The 17,765-nt window shown below is 44.7% G+C and overlaps 1 pseudogene; it reads right to left on the bottom strand.

Annotated features, from left to right (window-relative positions):
- Positions 1 to 977: 977 nt before the first annotated feature.
- Positions 978 to 10,010, bottom strand: LOC112635845 (annotated as a pseudogene).
- Between the last annotated feature and the right edge of the window lie 7,755 nt (positions 10,011 to 17,765).

Genomic DNA, 17,765 nt, shown 5'->3' with positions numbered 1-17,765 from the left:
AACCTTCTGAGGTCTGCATTATAATCTACTACAATAACTTATTTTTGATGTCAGATTGTCCCAAATATGGTTAGTGGAAGTTCCTCCAAGCTGATGTCAGTATCCTTTTGACATAACCCCATCCGTCTTTGAGCACTTCCTTACTTTGCGGCTCACTTCATATTTTCCCTGCTCCAGGTCTGAAATCAGCCATTTCTCCAAGGTTTCTTTTAGTGGAAAATGGCATTCAGAAATCAAGCTCTGGCCACTAGGTTTGCTCATTGCTACTGGGATACCATTGCTTATAAACCCTTTCAGTGGACAGATCTAGGAAATGCATACTTTTAGAACACTAGTATTGTTTTTTTAAATTTCTTCCAATTAAAATCCAGCTCCACAGGATTCCTCCTCATCTTTCCATTCCATATTTGTATCTTTGCTTCCTCCACAATGGGAACTCTGACTTCCAACACCATCAATACATTCATTCATTTAGTTTATTTTGACACACCTGTTAGCAAAAAGGAAACATCAATATATTTAACCATTTGCTCTATCCTACAATACACCCCAAACACTTTTAGAATGACTGCTCCAATACCATTTCCTTTTTTTTTTTTTTTTTTTTTTTTTTGAGACGGAGTTTTGCTCTTGTTGCCCAGGCTGGAGTGCAATGGTGCAATCTTGGCTTGCCACAACTTCCGTCTCCCGGGTTCAAGTGATTCTCCCGCCTCAGCCTCCTGAGTAGCTTTGATTACAGGCATGCACCACAATGTTCAGCTAATTTTGTATTTTTTGTGGAGACGAGTTTCTCCGTGTTGGTCAGGCTGGTCTCGAACTCCCGATCTCAGGTGATCCACCCTCCTTGGCCTCCCAAAGTGCTGGGATTTCAGGTGTGAGCTGTGGTGCCTGGCCTATCATTTCCTTTTTAAAATAAATTGGTGTTTATTTCTGTCAGCTTTCTTTTCATGGTGTTTAAAAGCCTGTAGACAAACAGCTTAAGCCCATTCAGTGGTTGCTCCTATACATTTAGTGGCCTAAGCAGTGGGAGCTGCAGACCAGTTTTCCGTGGCAAGCAGAGCACTCCAGTCTTCAGTAGGGAGCTGCTGAATAGCACAGAGGGCACCTGCCACCTTCAGACCAGTCTGCACCCTCAGGCTTATAGCAGTGGACTCAGGAGCTGCAGCAGTTCATTCCTCCTGAAATTCCTTTTGGTCACTGCCTCTCCAGCAGCAGCCTGCTCTTCTTTACAATCTCTTCAGGATCTCCGTAGAAGCAGAGATCTGGCATGACCTCCCTTTCACAGATGGTGCCAGGCATGTGCAGGACTTTCCAGGCCAGCATCCACCACGTCAAACCCCCTGAGTGAGCTCCCTTGTTGTTGCATGGAATGGCAATGTCCACATAGTGCAGAGGAGAATCTGTGTGACACAGAGCAATGGTAGGTACGTTAACGTAAGATGCTTCTGTGAGGGGCTGGTGGTCAGCCCTGGGGTCAGTAACCACAAGAAGCCGTGACTCCCAGAAGGCTGCCGGGATCTGGTTAGAGAATGTTCTAGGAGTGAAGCGGCCAGCAACAAGAGTGGCTCCAGCGATAGCAGCAAATGACAGCATGGCTTTCTGGCCAGTTTTCCTGGAGGATATGACACTGACATCAGCAGGGTTTTCAATGGCAACAATGGCATGAGTTGCCAGCAGAAACTTCTCCCAGGTCTTCTTCAGTTTTAGAATGTAGATGCCATCACTTTTCATTTTATAGATGTACTGTTCCATTTGGAAGTCAAGGTTGGTGCCACCTAAGTGGGTTCTTGCTGCAAGGAACTTAAGGACATCCTCCTCCTTCATTGGCAGAACATCAAGGGCTCTGGAAATTGTGAACATTTCCCTTTAAATTAAGACAGGAATCCAGAACAAGGCAGAATGGACCCCTCTCTGGGTAGTGCAAAAGCCCATTTCCAACATCAAGCCTAAGAAAATTTCAAGACTTCTTTGTAGTACTATTTGTTCTTAGAATACATCCAGTTAAGGGTATATAGTCAGAATACTGTATTCACAGGTCATGTCAACCTTTTTTTTTTTTTTTCTGTACGGTTCTATTATTAATTTTATATGCAGTTAAGTTCATTTGTTTATATTTGCATTTGATTTTAAGGTTTTCTTTTTGACAAATCTCTCAAAATTTAAAAAGTTTAAATATGGGCCAGGCATGGTGGCTCACACCTGTAATCCCAGCACTTTGGGAAGCCGAGGTGGGCAGATCACCTGAGGTCAAGAGTTTGAGCCCAGCTTGACCAACATGGCAAAACCCCATCTCTACTAAAAATACAAAAATTAGTCAGGTATGGTGGCACACACCTGTAATCCCAGCTACTCAGGAGGCTGAGACAGGAGAATCACTGGAACCCAGGAGTTGGAGGTTGCAGTGAGCTGAGATCATGCCACTGCACTCCAGCCTGGGTGACAGAGTGAGACTCTGTCAAAAAAAAAATATGAAAAACTTTTACAAGGTTCAAAAGTCAAAACTATATATATGTATACATATAATTATATATGTAGTTATATATAACTGTATATCAAAAACTACACTCAGAATTTGATATGGTTTGGCTGTGTCCTCACCCAAATCTCTTCTTGAACTGTAGTTCCTATAATCCCTGTGAGTTGTACTAGGGGCCTGATGGGAGGTAATTGAATCATTGTGGTGGTTACACCCACGCTGCTGTTCTCGTGATAGTGAGTGAGTTCTCACGAGATTGATGGTTTTATAAGGGGCTTTTCCCCCTTTTGCTTGGCATTTCTCCTTCCTGCCACCATGTGAAGAAGGACGTGTTTGCTTCCCCTTCCACCATGATTGTAAGTTTCCTGAGGCCTCCCCAACCATGCTGAATTATGAATCAATTAACCCTCTTTCCTTTATAAATTACTCAGTCTCGGGTATGCCTTTATTAGCAGTGTGAGAACAGACTAATACGAAGGGGTAAACTCACATCCTTATTACTTCCACTCTATTCCTGCCAATCGCCTCTAGGCAACTACTTGTTTTTGGTTTATTCTTCCTGTGTTTCTCTTTCTAATACAAAAAAAAGTAGCATAATATATCCATTCTTTAGTACTTTAATTTTTTCACTTAATATATCCCGGAAATTACTACATGTTAATTCAGAGAAATACTCCTCAACGCTTTTCAGCTGTGTGGTACTCCATTGTGTGACTGCATCACGGTTTATTCAATTACTATCCTAATTGAATGAAGCTGTTTCTAATATTTTGCTGTTTAAGTAATGTCTCCGTGAACAACCTTATAAATATGTTGAAAGTAGAAGTGTACTTTCAGGATAAATTCCTGGAGTTAGTATTACTGAGTCAAAGGGTAAATGCATATATAGTTTTGCAAGATATTTCCAAATTCCCTCCACAGGCGTTGTATCATTTTGCATTCCCACCAATGATTACGAGAATCATTACAGCCTTGCCAATGGAGTGCACTGTCAAATATCTGAAGTTCTGTCAATTTTATAAAGATTGGTATCTCAATGTGGTTCTAATATATATTTATAACATAATGAGTGAACCTGAACATCTTTCTATATTTTAAGGTCCATCTATATATTTTTGTATCTGTGTGTGTGAACTGTTTGTTCATGCCTTTTGCCTAATTTTCTATCAAGTTTTGGCCTTTTCCCCTCAATATTTAAATGTTTGTTATATTCCTAATATTACAGATTAACCTGTTTCTGTGAAAATGGTGCAAATATTTCTCACAATGTGCCAATTTTCTTGCTATGCAGCAGGTTTTTTTAAAGTTGTTGAATTTATTAATACTTTCTTTTATTTCATTGAAATATTTGATTTTTCATTAGAAAAGCATTCATTTTGGTGTCAGGCTGAGCTTGGACTGGGTTTCCATTCCTCTCTTAAAATTTTTATTTGAAAAAAAAAAACTTCTTTTTTTTTTTTCTTTTTTGAGACAAGGTCTTCCACTGTTAACCCAGGCTAGAGTGCAGTGGTGTGATCTTGGCTCACTGCAGCCTCGACCTCCTGGGCTCAAATGATTCTCACAGGGGTACAGTGCTGCACCCGGCTAATTTTTAATACTTTTATCTTACTTTTTGTAGAGACAGAGTCTCGATATTTTGCCCAGGCCGGTCTCAAACTCCTGGGCTCAAAGGATCCTCCTGCCTGTCCTTCCAAAGTGCTGGGATTACAGGTAGGAGCCACTGTGCCCGGCTCCATGCCTCTTGATATCTTGAGTGTCTTCCTTTTTGTGAGGCACAGCAGTGAGACCTCTTCCTGTCTGTCCAGAAGGCAAAGGGGGCAGTGGGCCCAGCCAGTTTAATTGTTTTTTAAATCTGTTTCCCTCCCCTTGATCCCAGGAGCCCAGGCTGAGGACAGTCACTTAGCTCTAATGGGGTAGGGCAGATGCCACACGGAGAAGATTGCCCACACATCGCCTTTCCTCCCCAACTCCTCTCTCAGCTGGAGGAGCAAGCACCCAGAGGCCCTTTGGTTTGCATCTGGGATTTGAATCACAGACAGACTTCCCACACCCAGGGTATAAAGAAGTCCACCGATGTGTCTTCTAATACTTGTTTGTTTTCATTTTTTACGTTTGGATTTCTGATCCATTTGAGATTATCTTGCTGCATGGTGAGGGGTATGGGTCCAGTTTTCTAACAGGCAAGGTAGCCTATGAAGTGGGGGCGGGGTAGCAGGTGGAGAAGGAGCCACGATCTTGAAGGTTTGGGCCACTAGGTGGCATTCTTCCAGGTTTCTCCCCTTTCAGGACGGTAGGAGAAAAATGCTGTATGTTTTCAGAAGAAAAAGGAAATGAGTCATTAGGTTTAATTGGCCAAGAGGAAGCCCTAGTAAAAAGTTTCCCTCTGTCTACGCAACCTTGATTTCTGAAGGCAGGCCCTGTGCTTCTTTCCCTGTGTTAGAAAACATCATTTCCTCTGTGTCTGTGTTTCCCACCGGGAGGCTGATGCGGGCCAAGTGTGCATGTACAAAGACTGCCTTTGCCGTGAGCGCCCCCAGGTTCTGCCTAAGGCCATGGGAGAGAACAATCAAAGAGAAGTGCAGACGGCATTGCCTCTTGGGGAGCCTGGGCCTCAGAGTGACAAGACCTTGGTTCCTGTCCCAGTGCTGCTGCCACCCGGCCCTGTCATTGCAGGCATGCCACCTAGCCCTCTCTTCTTCAGTGTCCTCATCTATAAAATGGGACAATGTCTTCCCTAACCATATGCCAAGGATTTCAATGGGATAGAATGATATATGTGTGCTGCCAAGTAAAAACACTGTAAATATGTTTTTACCATTATTATAGTTATATTTTATATGTGGATACATCTCTATGGAAGATCTATTCTTTTTTTTTTTTTTTTTTTTTTTCCAGGAAACGGAGTCTCACTCTGTCGCCCAGGCTAGAGTGCAATGGCACAATCTCGGCTCACTGCAACCTCCGTTTCTTGGGTTCAAGTGATTCTCCGGCCTCAGCCTCCTCAGTAGCTGGGATTACAGGCACACACCACCACGCCCGGCTAATTTTTGTTTTTTTAGTAGAGATGGGGTTTCACCATGTTGGTCAGGCTGGTCTCAAACCCCTGACCTCGTGATCCTCCCACCTCAGCTTCCCAAAGCGCTGGGATTACAGGCGTGAGCCACCACACCTGGCCAATCTATTCTATATCTTACAAGACTTTGAATTTATAGGCTGTATTAATAGGTTGATTTGCTGTTTATAAGGTGTTTTTTTTTTTTTTTCCCCACATATACTCTCTTCTGTGAAAAGGACACAGCCTTAATGAGAAAATGAACCGGCTTAGAAAGAACTGCCAAAGTAGCGACCTTAGGAGAGGGTCTACAATGTGCTTTCTCTGAAGTTGTGTACAAAATTATGTGTATGCGTATTTTTTCCAGCTTGCATCAGATTGCTAAAGGAGTTCATAGCTCAAAGGTGGTTAAGAACCACATTCTTGAAAAAAGGAGCCAGACTGGCCTCAGGACCCCCTCCCCATTTGGCTTCTGGGAGGACTGAACTGGTTCCAGTCCTTTCTTAAGTCCTACATTGGGTCTTAAGGTACTGATCTCACTCCTTGCTGTAGCTGGTCTGGAGAGAAAGAGAAAAGAGAAACGGGAAGGGCTTGTAGTGTCTAGAAACCAGAGGTGAAACTCTAAGTTAGTAAGACTTCAATGGCAGCTCTGCAAGAGGTCAGAAAACAATTTAGTCTTGCAAAACTCTTTTTGTCATGCCACAGTGGTCCTCTTTCTGTTCCTCAAATGTGCCAAGGTTGATGCTACCTTGGGGCATTTTGCAGAGGCTCTTTTATTTACCTAGAATATTGTTGCCCTGGCTTCTCCTGGACTGGCCCCTTCTTTCTATCCAGCTCTGATGTCATTTTCTCTGAAAATTCCTCCCTGATCACACAATTCCCCTGGCCCAAATTATTTTCCAAGAGCGTCTGTCACCATGGGAAATCATCTTTTTTATTTGTTTACTTTGTTGTCTACATTGCCTGTCTTTCACTCAACAGAATTAAAACTCCCTTGGGGTAGTAGCCACATGTCATTTCTAGAGTCTACAGCAATATCTGCCACAAAGTAAGCACTCAGTACACTCCTATGGAATGGAAACGCGTATCATGAAAGGAACTGCATTCTTGTTAGAAGGTGCTGCATGGCATCTGTGACTCATCTTTCCCTTGGTGCCAACTCTATGTCACCAAATCTTCAGTGAGTTCTACTTCTGAAGAATGTCTTATACCTGAACTGTCCCCTCCTATTTCCCACTTTCCCAGGGTCACTGCTCTGATACCTAGGTAGTGACAGCCCTGTACCTTTCTCCCTGCTGCCCACGCTTCCTAAAAAGCAAGTGGCCCTGCCCCTGCTCTGCTTCACCCCTTGCTTCTATTCACACCCCACTCCTGGGACAGCCAATCCCTCTTGGTATTCTCCTGCCATTCTTGGGCTGAATCAAAGCATCTTCCCCGCAGTACCCCGAGGTCCTGCCTTCCAGCTGGCAGACCTTGCTCATCTCAGTAGCAGAGCCCAGCATGGAAAGGGAGGGAGTTCCTTGGGAATCTCTTAAGAAGACTTGAGCTCCACTGTGGGTTCGTGGGGCTCCTGAAGGCAGCAGGGGGATGTGAAGAGGGGCTGGGCAATAGCCAGAGGGGGCTTTCTGAAGACGGCTCAGGAGGAAGTTGAAAAGGGCCCTGCACAGGCAGATCCGGGGTCCTAGACAGCTCATGGGGAGCCTTAGGTAAAGGACTCTGGGGCTGCCCCACCCCAAATCAGTCAAGGCCTTGGAAGAGCTGGAGTGGAGATGCTCGCAGGCAGTGAGGTAACCCTCCCCCTTCCTGCCTGTTATGCAGCCATATGCCTGTCCAAGGGTGAGCTGGTGGGCTGTGTAGGAAATTAAGAGGGGATCAAGCTCACCCAGGGAGACAGGACATCTGGCATTGCTGAGGGAACTGCCCACAGCTGATGTGGCCCTTCTCTTCCCATCAAAAGCTGTTGCCAGGTGTGGGTGGGCAGGGGCTGGCAATGGCTTGTACCTTGTATATTAGAAATTTATTGTGGTCTGTTCAGGTAACAATGTCTAGAGACCTTTCTTATGAAAGGTGCTAGATTCCCTGTGAGTCATTAAGACTATTTATTTATTTTTAATACCAAATGTCTAAATTCATCTACCCTCTAGGGATCATTTCATATTGTACTGTGTGCTATCTCAGCAGAAAAAATGCTTTCCCCAAATGTGTCAGTTCTATTTTTAAAAAGGTTCAGTGACCTATTTCTGTAATTCTCACAGACACTGGAAGAACAGCAGAGTCTATTTAGGCTCAGCTCTGTCACCAAAAAGTTACCCTGGCTTCCAGGTGTTGCCTAGAGAGATGCCACCTTGCTTTGCAATGGAGAAGCATAAATAAGAGGAGTACATCTGCCCCCCTCCTGGGGGGATTCACCCCAAGACCCTCAGTATTTGCCTGAAACTACAGATAGTACTGAACCCTACATAGACTATGTTTTTTCCTATATATACCTACTTATGATAGAGCTTAATAAATAAGTTAGACACAGTAAGAGATTAACAACAGTAACTAATAACAAGATAGAACAATTAAGTAAAGTAAGAGTTACTGGAACACAGGCATAGTGATACTGCCAAGGGGGCTATGGAGCAACCACGGGCGGGAGCATCTATGGCACCAAGATGCTGGACAAAGGGGTAAGTCACCTCCAGGAGGGACAGAGTGGGGCACTGTGGGATTTAATCATGCTACCCAAAACAGTGTGCAACTGAAAACTTAGGAATTGTTTATTTCTGGTGTTTCCATTTAATATTTTCAGACCAAAGTTGATCATGGGTAACTGAAACCACAGAAAGTGAAACTTTGGATGGGGGGACTACTACATTGTCAGGATGAGATCATGAGAGCAAAAAACATGCACACATATACACACATACGACATTCTTCTCCAGTTTCAAACAATGTCACGATGACTACACTCCACCTTTAGCCAAACTCGACATTGGGAAATTGCTTAAGAATCAACTGTTTCCTAGACAAAGAGCTTAAAAAGACAATTTACAAAAGAGGAACTAAAGCTCATCCACTAAGATGTGGCAGGCGGTTAGCTCCGCTAGTAATTCAGGAAATGAAAATTAGAACAATGCCACTTTCCAAAACTAGCCTGTGGTGGGAGAAGTCAGAACAACGATGACCCTTGGGTGGAGTGGAGGAGGGGGAACAGGGCCACAACAGTGGCCTCCAGGGTTCTGTTTCTTGATCTGGGTGCCGGTTACTCAGGGGTGTTCACTTTGTAAAAATTCACTCGTGATTTGTGTACTTTTCTGAATGCATGATAAAATTCACTATAAAGTTTACCTTAAAAAATCAAGCTCACTTTTTACCTATTAAATTAGCAAAAACAATTTTTTTTTTAGTAATACTAGCCAGTGTGGTTTAAGCCATTGCAAAGCTCACATTTTTACGCATTGCTAATCACAGTATACATTAATATAGTGCCCTTTGGGGAGGAATTTGGCAGTATGAATGTAAAACTCTGGGAAGTGTTCATATTTGTTAACTCTATAACTTCACTTCTGAGACTGTCTTAAGAAATAACCCTAAGTGCCAAAAAATGGTTTATGTGCACATATGCATTATAAAATCATTTATAATAACAAAAATCAGTAACAGCAAAACATTGAAAGTAATCTAAATGTCCAACTCTAGGGCAATGGTTAAATAAACTTTGACAAATTCACACGATGACATTTTATGCACTCACTACAATAAACTAAAGTGAGTAATGACAGAAGAAAACACAATATAGTAAGTAGGAAAAGCAGGATATGAAATTGTAGACATGATTACAGCTAAGATTTAAAAAACAAAACAAAACAAAACAAAAACCCTACACAGAGAAAATCTCCAGAAGATCTTAAAAAGTGAGTAATACTAGTGTTTGGATAACAGGACTATGACTGGGATATTTTCTTTAATTAACTTTCCTGTGTTTTCCAAATGTTATTTAATGAGCCCGTATCGCTTTGTTGAAAGAGGGAATGTTCAGAGTCATCCTTGCGTGTGACTCTTCTGTTTCAGAAGGCTCTGCCTATGGTTCTCTCGGGTCCCCCACGCCCCAGCAGTCTGTGCTTTGATGTCTGATGTCGCCATTCCAGGCTGAATGGAGCCAGTGATATTTAGGAGCAAACTGATTGTCTCCTTTCTGCAGGGCTGACTAAAAACTGTCAACCCTGAGAGCCCTCCTGAAGCAGGGTGTAGGGAGTTCAGGATGGAGCTCTGTGTTCTGTGGTTTGTAAGGAAGACTCAGTTGGAAAGTGTTCTGCTGGGTCACTAGGTAACCGCAGTGCCCAGTTCATTCATTCATCCTCCCCTGTCTGCTGGCTCTTTTGGTTCAGGGAGAAATGTTCAACCCTGCTTCCCTCTCTAGACATCACCTTCACTCTCCTTTCCTTCCAGCCAAACAACTTGAAAGGCAAGTCTTTGATACACTTCTTCTACATCCATCGTTTGCCCACCCCCCAACCTGCACCCCATTGCTCTGTTCCGGCTCATGTGGGACTTGGTGGGGAGTGGTACCCGGCTTAGGGAGAGGGATGTTGGTGAGTTTTCAGCTCTCATCCTGATTCCTGCTCTACTTGGTTGCCTTTGAATATTCCCACAAACCTCAGTTGGAGCCCTGCTAATTTAGCTCCAATTTGCCAAATGGACATCCAGTGCCACTGTGGCAGCCCCTCACAGTGATGGCTCTGCCACCCTCCTTCTGGCATCCCAGAGATATCCAGGACCCAACCCTGTCCAGGTCTCCCCTTCCTTCTCAAGTTGCTGCTCCTCCACAGACTCTCCTAAAATACTGGGTGTTCCCTCAGAATCATCTCTTGTCTCCATACACTTTAACCTTTACTTGTATTCCCAAGACTTTGGGCACCTCCTAATTCCTCCCATCTCCCAGATTAAGTGGCTCAGAGTTTGGGCAGAGTGCCCCCACCTACATCTGCGTGTGGCCTTGGGCAAGTTCCTTTCACCTCCCTGCAGCTCAGTCTCATCTGTAATGTGGAGATGGTAGCAGCACCTACCTGAAAGGGCTGTTGAGAGGACAAAGTGTTTAGTGCAGGGGCTGGCCCTTCCTAAGCCAAGAGCATGTGTTAGCCACTGTTAATATCATGATTTCCACTCACCCTGGCTCTGCTCATCCCCAGACCCATCCATCTAAAGTCCCCTGGATGTCTCCATTTGGGGGTCCTTCAGGCAAACTGGTTGCCTGTCTTGGAGTTAATGTGCCCCACCCCAAATTAACCATTTCTCTTCCCTCCATTTGTTTCTCCTTCATTGTGTCTTTGGGGAATGGGTCCACCAGTCACCCAGACTCTCAGAGTCGCCCTGAAGTCCTCTCTGCACAACTCTGATTTTTCACTAAGTCTTATCCTAAATGTGTCTCTCCTAAATGTCTCTTTAATACCACCTGTCCTGCCCGTCCTCTCCATCCTGGTGGATGCTGGCTTGGTTCTGATGGCCTAGTTACCCAGGAACCTGCCTAAGCTCATCGCCAGGACTACAAACTTGCCAGGGTCCTACTAAAACACTTGAAACCCGGCAGCAAGGGGTGGTGTGGAGGTGGGGGGTGGGAGTGGGGTAGCTCCAAAAGAAGAAAAGTGTAAAATTAAAATTAACAAATATTTCAATGGCTACAAAATGTACATTATGTCAGCTCTCTTGTTAACTTTTGATTTCATAAAAATTTCAGTACATTTGACAGCAATTTGTGGGTTAGGTTTTTCTCCTGTACAAGGGTTTCTGACTATTCATGGCCTTGAGAGAAGTCATCGGCAACGCATATTAAATTAGCGGAGGTTAGGGGGGTTGTAGCCAGAAAGATAACTTTAAAAAGCAAAGTTATCAGAGATCTCTCAGAAACAGTAATACAAAACAACTGTTTGATGTGGGACAGGCATGCATTTAATGGTCTCCACACGTAAGAATGCCTGGGGCCCAGAGAGGTCTGTAAGCCACCTGTCCTTATTTCTTTCCTGAGGCAATAAGTAACTGAGTCTTCCAAAATAAGAATGCATTCAGGGCCATTCCTGCTGACTTCTTGCCTAGGTTCCTCAAGCCCTCTTAGAGAAGTCCCCTGAACCCCTAGGCCAGGTAGGCCGCTCTGTTGCCACTCACCTAAGGCCTATGTTTCCTTTTGTCAAGCCACCTTCTTCTTTGAATTGTAATTACTGCCTCTGTCTGTTGCCCTGGGAGATCCCTGAGGGTAGGGACCACATCCCAGAGATCTTTGTTTAACTTTACAGACATTCCAGAGTGTTGATGATTAAAAGAATGAATGACAGGCTGGGAGGGAGGGGCGGTAATGATATACAGGGATCAGGAAGAGGAGGTGAGGGTGGGGCAGAGATGAGGTCAGCCTAGACAGACCTGGATTGAGTGCTGCTCGGCACGCACAAAGTGGATCCATCAGTCTGGAACTCGGGCTAGGGGCTGGGATAGAGAAAGTGGGGGTGGTGGCCACTAGTATAAATGGGGGTGGTTGAAGCCCTGACTGTGGCTGTGAAGAGGCCAGGTAGGAAGTGTGGGCAGGGAGAGAAGCCACAGTTCTGGGAAACCTTGCTGTCACTTACGGAATGGGCAGAAAGGTGGGAGGGAGCAGAGGCTGCAAGCACAAGCAGCAAGAGAGGAAGGCATGGTGGCTCACGCCTGTAATCCCAGCACTTTGGGAGGCCGAGGTGGGCGGATCACGAGGTCAGGAGTTTGAGACCAGCCTGGCCAACATGGTGAAACTCTGTCTCTACTAAAATACAAAAAATTAGCCGGGTGTGGTGGCAGGTGCCTGTAGTCCCAGCTACTCAAGAGGCTGAAGCAGGAGAATTGCTTGAATCCAAGAGGTGGAGGTTGCAGTGAGCTGAGATTGCGCCATTGCACTCCAGCCCGGGTGACAGAGCAAGACTCTGTCTAAAAAAAAAAAAAAAAAAAGAGGAAGAAGGCTCCGATAGGAGGCCTGAAACCCAGGAGTCAGAGTCAGAGTGGCAACCCGATCACTCTTTGCGGTTGATGGTGGGCCAGGCCCTAGGCCCAGTGCTTTGCATGGAGTGAGCCACAGAAGGATGTTAAGATAAACTCCATTTAATGGATAAGTGAATCAAGGCCCAAACTGGCTGAGTAACTCACCCAAGGTCACACAGGGAGGAAGTGAAGGAGCAGAGACTCAGCTCCATAATCCACATTAAGGCAAGACGGCCTGCACACAAGGATGGGGCTGGGACTCTGTCCAGGGAGAGGGACATTAGAAAGCTTTGGTGAAGTCTCAGTGATGAGGGCGGAAACCCAGCCGCAGGGCAATGGGTGAGTCAGCAGGAGGGAGGAACTGAGCCGGGAGGAGCTGTTTCAAGGAGCAAATGGGTGTTGGCTATTTCCCAAGTGTAGTTGGCATTTTTTCCCCGCATCAAGAGGCAATAGCCGGGTAATACTATTATAAATTTGATGTTTAAAAAAATTACCTTTGAACAATAAAAACCTGAGCACTTCTCCATTACTGTTCTAACTTCTCTGCCTTAATGCCACAACAAACATTAGAGGCCTTTCCCTTCAGTGTCAACCTTATGGATCTTCTTCTATCTTCTTTGTCCACAGGCGTCTTTTCCAGAGACCTGCTGCCTGCAGAAAAGTGAGGAGAAGGGAGAGAAGGCGGGGTGCTCCATCCCTCTTGAGGACGGGGCAACTCTGTGTGGACAGAGAACATCCTTACTCTAGATGTTCCCTCTGCCCAGAACTCTCCTCCCCCAGGCATCGGCTCAGCTGTCTTCTCAGCTCCCCAGAATCTTCCACCTCAGTGAGATGGGCCCGACCATGTTTATTAATACTGCAACCAGTCTCTGCCCCCTGATGCCCAAGCTCCTGGTCTCCCTTTCCCTGATCTGTTTTGTTCTTTTTTCCATAGCAACCTCAGCTACTAAGTCATCCTGCTGATGAACTGCGTTTAGCATTTAGTATCAGAGTCCCGCCTTCTGCAATAGTGCAAGCTCCCCAAAGGCAGGCAGCTTTGTCTGGTTTGTCCTCTCTCCTATCCCAGGTGCCCAGAGCAGTTCTGGGCACTTAGTAGGCTCCCAATTCATATTTCTGGAATACATAAAAGGAGTGATCTCAGCGGGCTGTGACTCCATCTTAAGGAAGATGGGTGGCCTTTCCATAGGAGAGGGAAACGGGGAAGGCATTTCAGGCAGGGGAGCGACATGAGTGGGTGCTTGAAGACAGGAACAAGTAAGTCACTCTGTGGGCAGTGAACAGAAGACTCATTTGGTGGTGTTCAGGATGTGGGCATCGAATGCCAGGATGGAGAGTGTGGATTTTCATTTGTAGGCAATGGGAGGGAAAAGGAGGGCTATTGAAAGATTTTGAGCAGGGAAGAGACTCCATGTAAGTGATATTTGGAGAAGATTAAGTTGGAGGCAGGGAATCCATTGGGTGGAAGTGTCCTTCTGGGATGTATTCCTCAATCCCCATTCTCTCCTCCCCTTCCTCGTGAGAACTCCATCTCACTCTGGGTGTTTCCTGTGACCCCTTTCTCTGTGCTCTCCCTCCTCCAAGTTAAGCCAGAATCAGAGTCTGCAGGTGTGCTGTGCACCTTAGATTTGAAGGGAATTTGTACGTTTTCTTTCTCTGGGTAAAGTCAGGGGAGGCATCATCCATGGCCTCTGGTTAGAAATGGCATTCAGCACTTGGAATGCTTCCTCTTGCTTCTCTATCTTCAAATTTGTGCAGTGGCAACCCTGAAATTCCAAAGGAGTAAAAAGCACGAAGACCTCTGCCTGGTACATCAAGAATGTGGACAAATTTAGAACTGGAGCCTTGTGTTACAATTGCAAGTCAAACTCCAAGAGGGGGTAACCAGCCCATTAGTGCAGGAACCTGGAAACTGACTTTTCTGCTATCTCTCCAAACACACACACACACACACACACACACACATGCGTGCACACTCTCACATACACACATTCATTGGGCCCTTGAAAGATCAAGGCCAACTGCAAAGCACCCATTCCCCAAGACTCCTAATTTATATTGGGAACTAGCTATAAAGCTCCCCTTGGCCCCCAATCTTCCCTTGCAATGATAAAGAGCATGTCACATCACACTAAATGTGACACTTAATCAAAACCCATCTTCTTTAACAAACCCTTAACCTCCAGCACACGAGAGTCACCAAGGCCAAGGGACGAGACGGGGAGCCGACTCAGGTGGCACATGCTTTGATTAAGATGATACAGATTTCCTTTTATTTCACTTTTATCAGAGTTGTAAAATTCCGAATCTGTCCCCTTTTTGATTTGACAACAGCACATTTCAATAGAGGTTGACACCAAAAAAAGACCACGACTTGTTCTCTCTTCAACCGGGAGTAGGCGATAATTTCTCTGAATCCTCTTCAGTAATGATCGTCAGAGCTTCTGATCTTCCCATAAGCAAGTTTTGCAAGGAACATGGTTAAACTGAAGCACAAACCTGGCTGGCATCTGGTCCCTTTCTTAACTGGTATCTAAATACCCTTAATCTATAGGCCCTGAAAAAGACCTCCCCTTCTCTGCCTCTTACCTTGGGTCTTTATTTCTGAGACTTAAATCCTCAAGTGAATTCTTTTGCCAGATTTCTGGGGCAGGAAATTTACTTCCCTGCCACACAGTTACTTTAGGCTTTCTAGGGGCTCCAGAAATTGTCCATTTCTATCGCATGGGCCATCGCTTTCCTCATGACCTATTTAGGACTTTGTTTCTAAATTATTTAATCATTGGCTAAATTAGATAACTTACTATAGAGTGATTGAATCCTAGTTGTGAATGAGATACATGTAATAGGAGGGAAGACTTATTTCTGCTTTCAAAAACTTTTGGTCTTGAAATAAAATACAATAATGGTAATACAAGGTAGAATGGGACAAGTGGCTACAACAACTCCAAAGCATAGGCAGTTGCTGCTTTCAGTAAGTATTGAGCATCTACTATGAGCCAGCCCCTGTTCTAGACACTGGGATACAGCAATGTACAGAATGGACAATGTTCCTGCCTGCAAGGTGCTTACATTCTGTGTGGGGCTGGACAACATTTTCAACTTCTATATATTTGGCTTGTGAACAACCCATATTTTCAAACTTTGTACTTTAACCCTCTTCAATCACCTTCTGTAGGTTGAATTTGGACTTTCGAGTGCCCATGGACAAGCAAAACTTCTCAGTTGTCTCGTGACATCACACCAGTGCGACTATGCTTGGTTGCTGCAGTGTCAGCCCCCTGTCTGTTCTGTGGTGTCATGTTCTGTGGTGTCAATAGCCTTGTTGCTCACCAAAAAATGAGCAGAAATTTTAAAACTGAAAGTGTGGATGCTATTGGCAAGACTTGTAGTTCTTGTTAACTTCTTACAATTGAAACAAAGATAGAAATAATTAGAAAGGAAAAAAAAAGCAAAATTAGAGAGCCCATTTAAAATACTGTAGGGATATTAAATATTGAGCCAAACAGATGAAGTATAATTAGGATTTTTAAAAATGATTTTTCATTTATGAAAGAGCAGTCTTTTCTTATGACATATATTGGCAATCACTCTGTTAGATTCTCAGCAATGGCATTCTGTACCTCTATGCGTGAGGCCTTCCTTTCCATGCTGGAGGGCTGGGTGCTGTGATCAGTACCAAGAAAGGGCCAAGACATTGCCCAGTACATCAGGAACTTACCTTTTACTCATGGACATAAAGGAAAATAGAATAGCCAGCATATTTCAATGCAGAAGGGGAAAAGGGGCTTTCTGGAAAAAAAAAAAAACAACAACAACCCTACGTTACTGGCCAGAAAGAGGAGATAAGAAAACAACAAAGAAGTTCATCCTTCCCAAGATCAGGATAAGCCTAAAGGTCACAGACCGACCTAGAATGGGGAGGTGAAAGTTGGGGCCAGGGCCAGGCCCTGCTTTAACTCTTCTAACAGGAGGCTTCTCCATTGCCCCAATGGATAGTCTTTACCCTGCCCTTCTGTGTACCTGGTGTTTAGCAAGGGGACTGGCATAGGATTATTTCTGGATTCAAGTCCTGAATAAGTCAGGGCAGGATGACAGTGGCACACTGATGGGACAATGTAGAAATGTGGGGGTGAGGGCAGCAGGAGAAATCCAAAGCTATGATAATAGGAACTTTACTGAGTCCTGACTCCGTGGCATATGGTCTGTGTCCTACTTTCCTTCACACAGGCCCCTGAACCACTCCTGCAGCAATGCAGCCTGTGCAGGAGGAAGCCACAGCCCTAACAGCTGCTGAGATCTGGGATTCTGTAAGAAGCTCCCTTCCCACTTCTTGCCAGGCAGAGGGGCGCAGGGTGGTACTGCAATCCCTTGTCAAAGCTTGTAGGATTAGCTGGCAAGTAGGGTAAAAATAAATACATACATAAATAGATAAATAAGTAGATATCAAAAAAAATTTTTTAAGCTTCCAGGAGTCATTGTTGACTGCCCTTCCTTGTCACTTTCCTGCTATACCTGGGAGCTGACCCCTGGGAAGATTAAGGACCTAAATACAGAATTGAGTAACCAATGTGTAAATTTACAGGTGCATGCAGTCCCAGCTACTTGGGAGGCTGAGGCGGGAGAATGGCGTAAACCCAGGAGGCAGAGCTTGCAGTGAGCTGAGATCTGGCCACTGCACTCCAGCCCGGGCGACAGAGCGAGACTCCGTCTCAAAAACAAAACAAAACAAAAAAAAACAAACAAAACAAAAAAAAACAGGTGCATAAGTGTGTATTTGGTTCTCCTCTATGAGTTTTTGTGATAAAATTGTCTATTTTATTTACTTATTTACTGCTCCTTGCACAGCCAGGCTACTCCACAGGCAATGTGCCCAGAGGAACCTATATTTTAAACTCTTTAATATAAAAAAATTTTCAATGTGCATAAAAGTGGAGGGAATTGGCCAGGTGCAGTGGCTCACACTTGTAATCCCAGCACTTTGGTAGGCAGAGGTGGGTGGATCACCTGAGGTCAGGAGTTCCAGACCAGCCTGGCCAACACGGTGAAACTCTGTCTCTACTAAAAATACAAAAATTAGCCGAGCATGGTGGCAGGTGCCTGTAGTCCTAGCTACTCAGGAGCATGAGGCAGGAGAATCGCTTGAACCCAGGAGGTGGAGGTTGCAGTGAGCTGAGATCGCACCACTGCACTCCAGCCTGGGTGACAGAGCAAAACTCTGTCTCAAAAAAAAAAAAAAAAAAAAAAAAAAAAAAAAAA

This window comes from Theropithecus gelada, chromosome 12 (genome assembly GCF_003255815.1).
Source record: "Theropithecus gelada isolate Dixy chromosome 12, Tgel_1.0, whole genome shotgun sequence".
NCBI classification, from domain to species: domain Eukaryota; kingdom Metazoa; phylum Chordata; class Mammalia; order Primates; family Cercopithecidae; genus Theropithecus; species Theropithecus gelada.
This window is presented reverse-complemented; position numbering and strand designations above follow the sequence as displayed.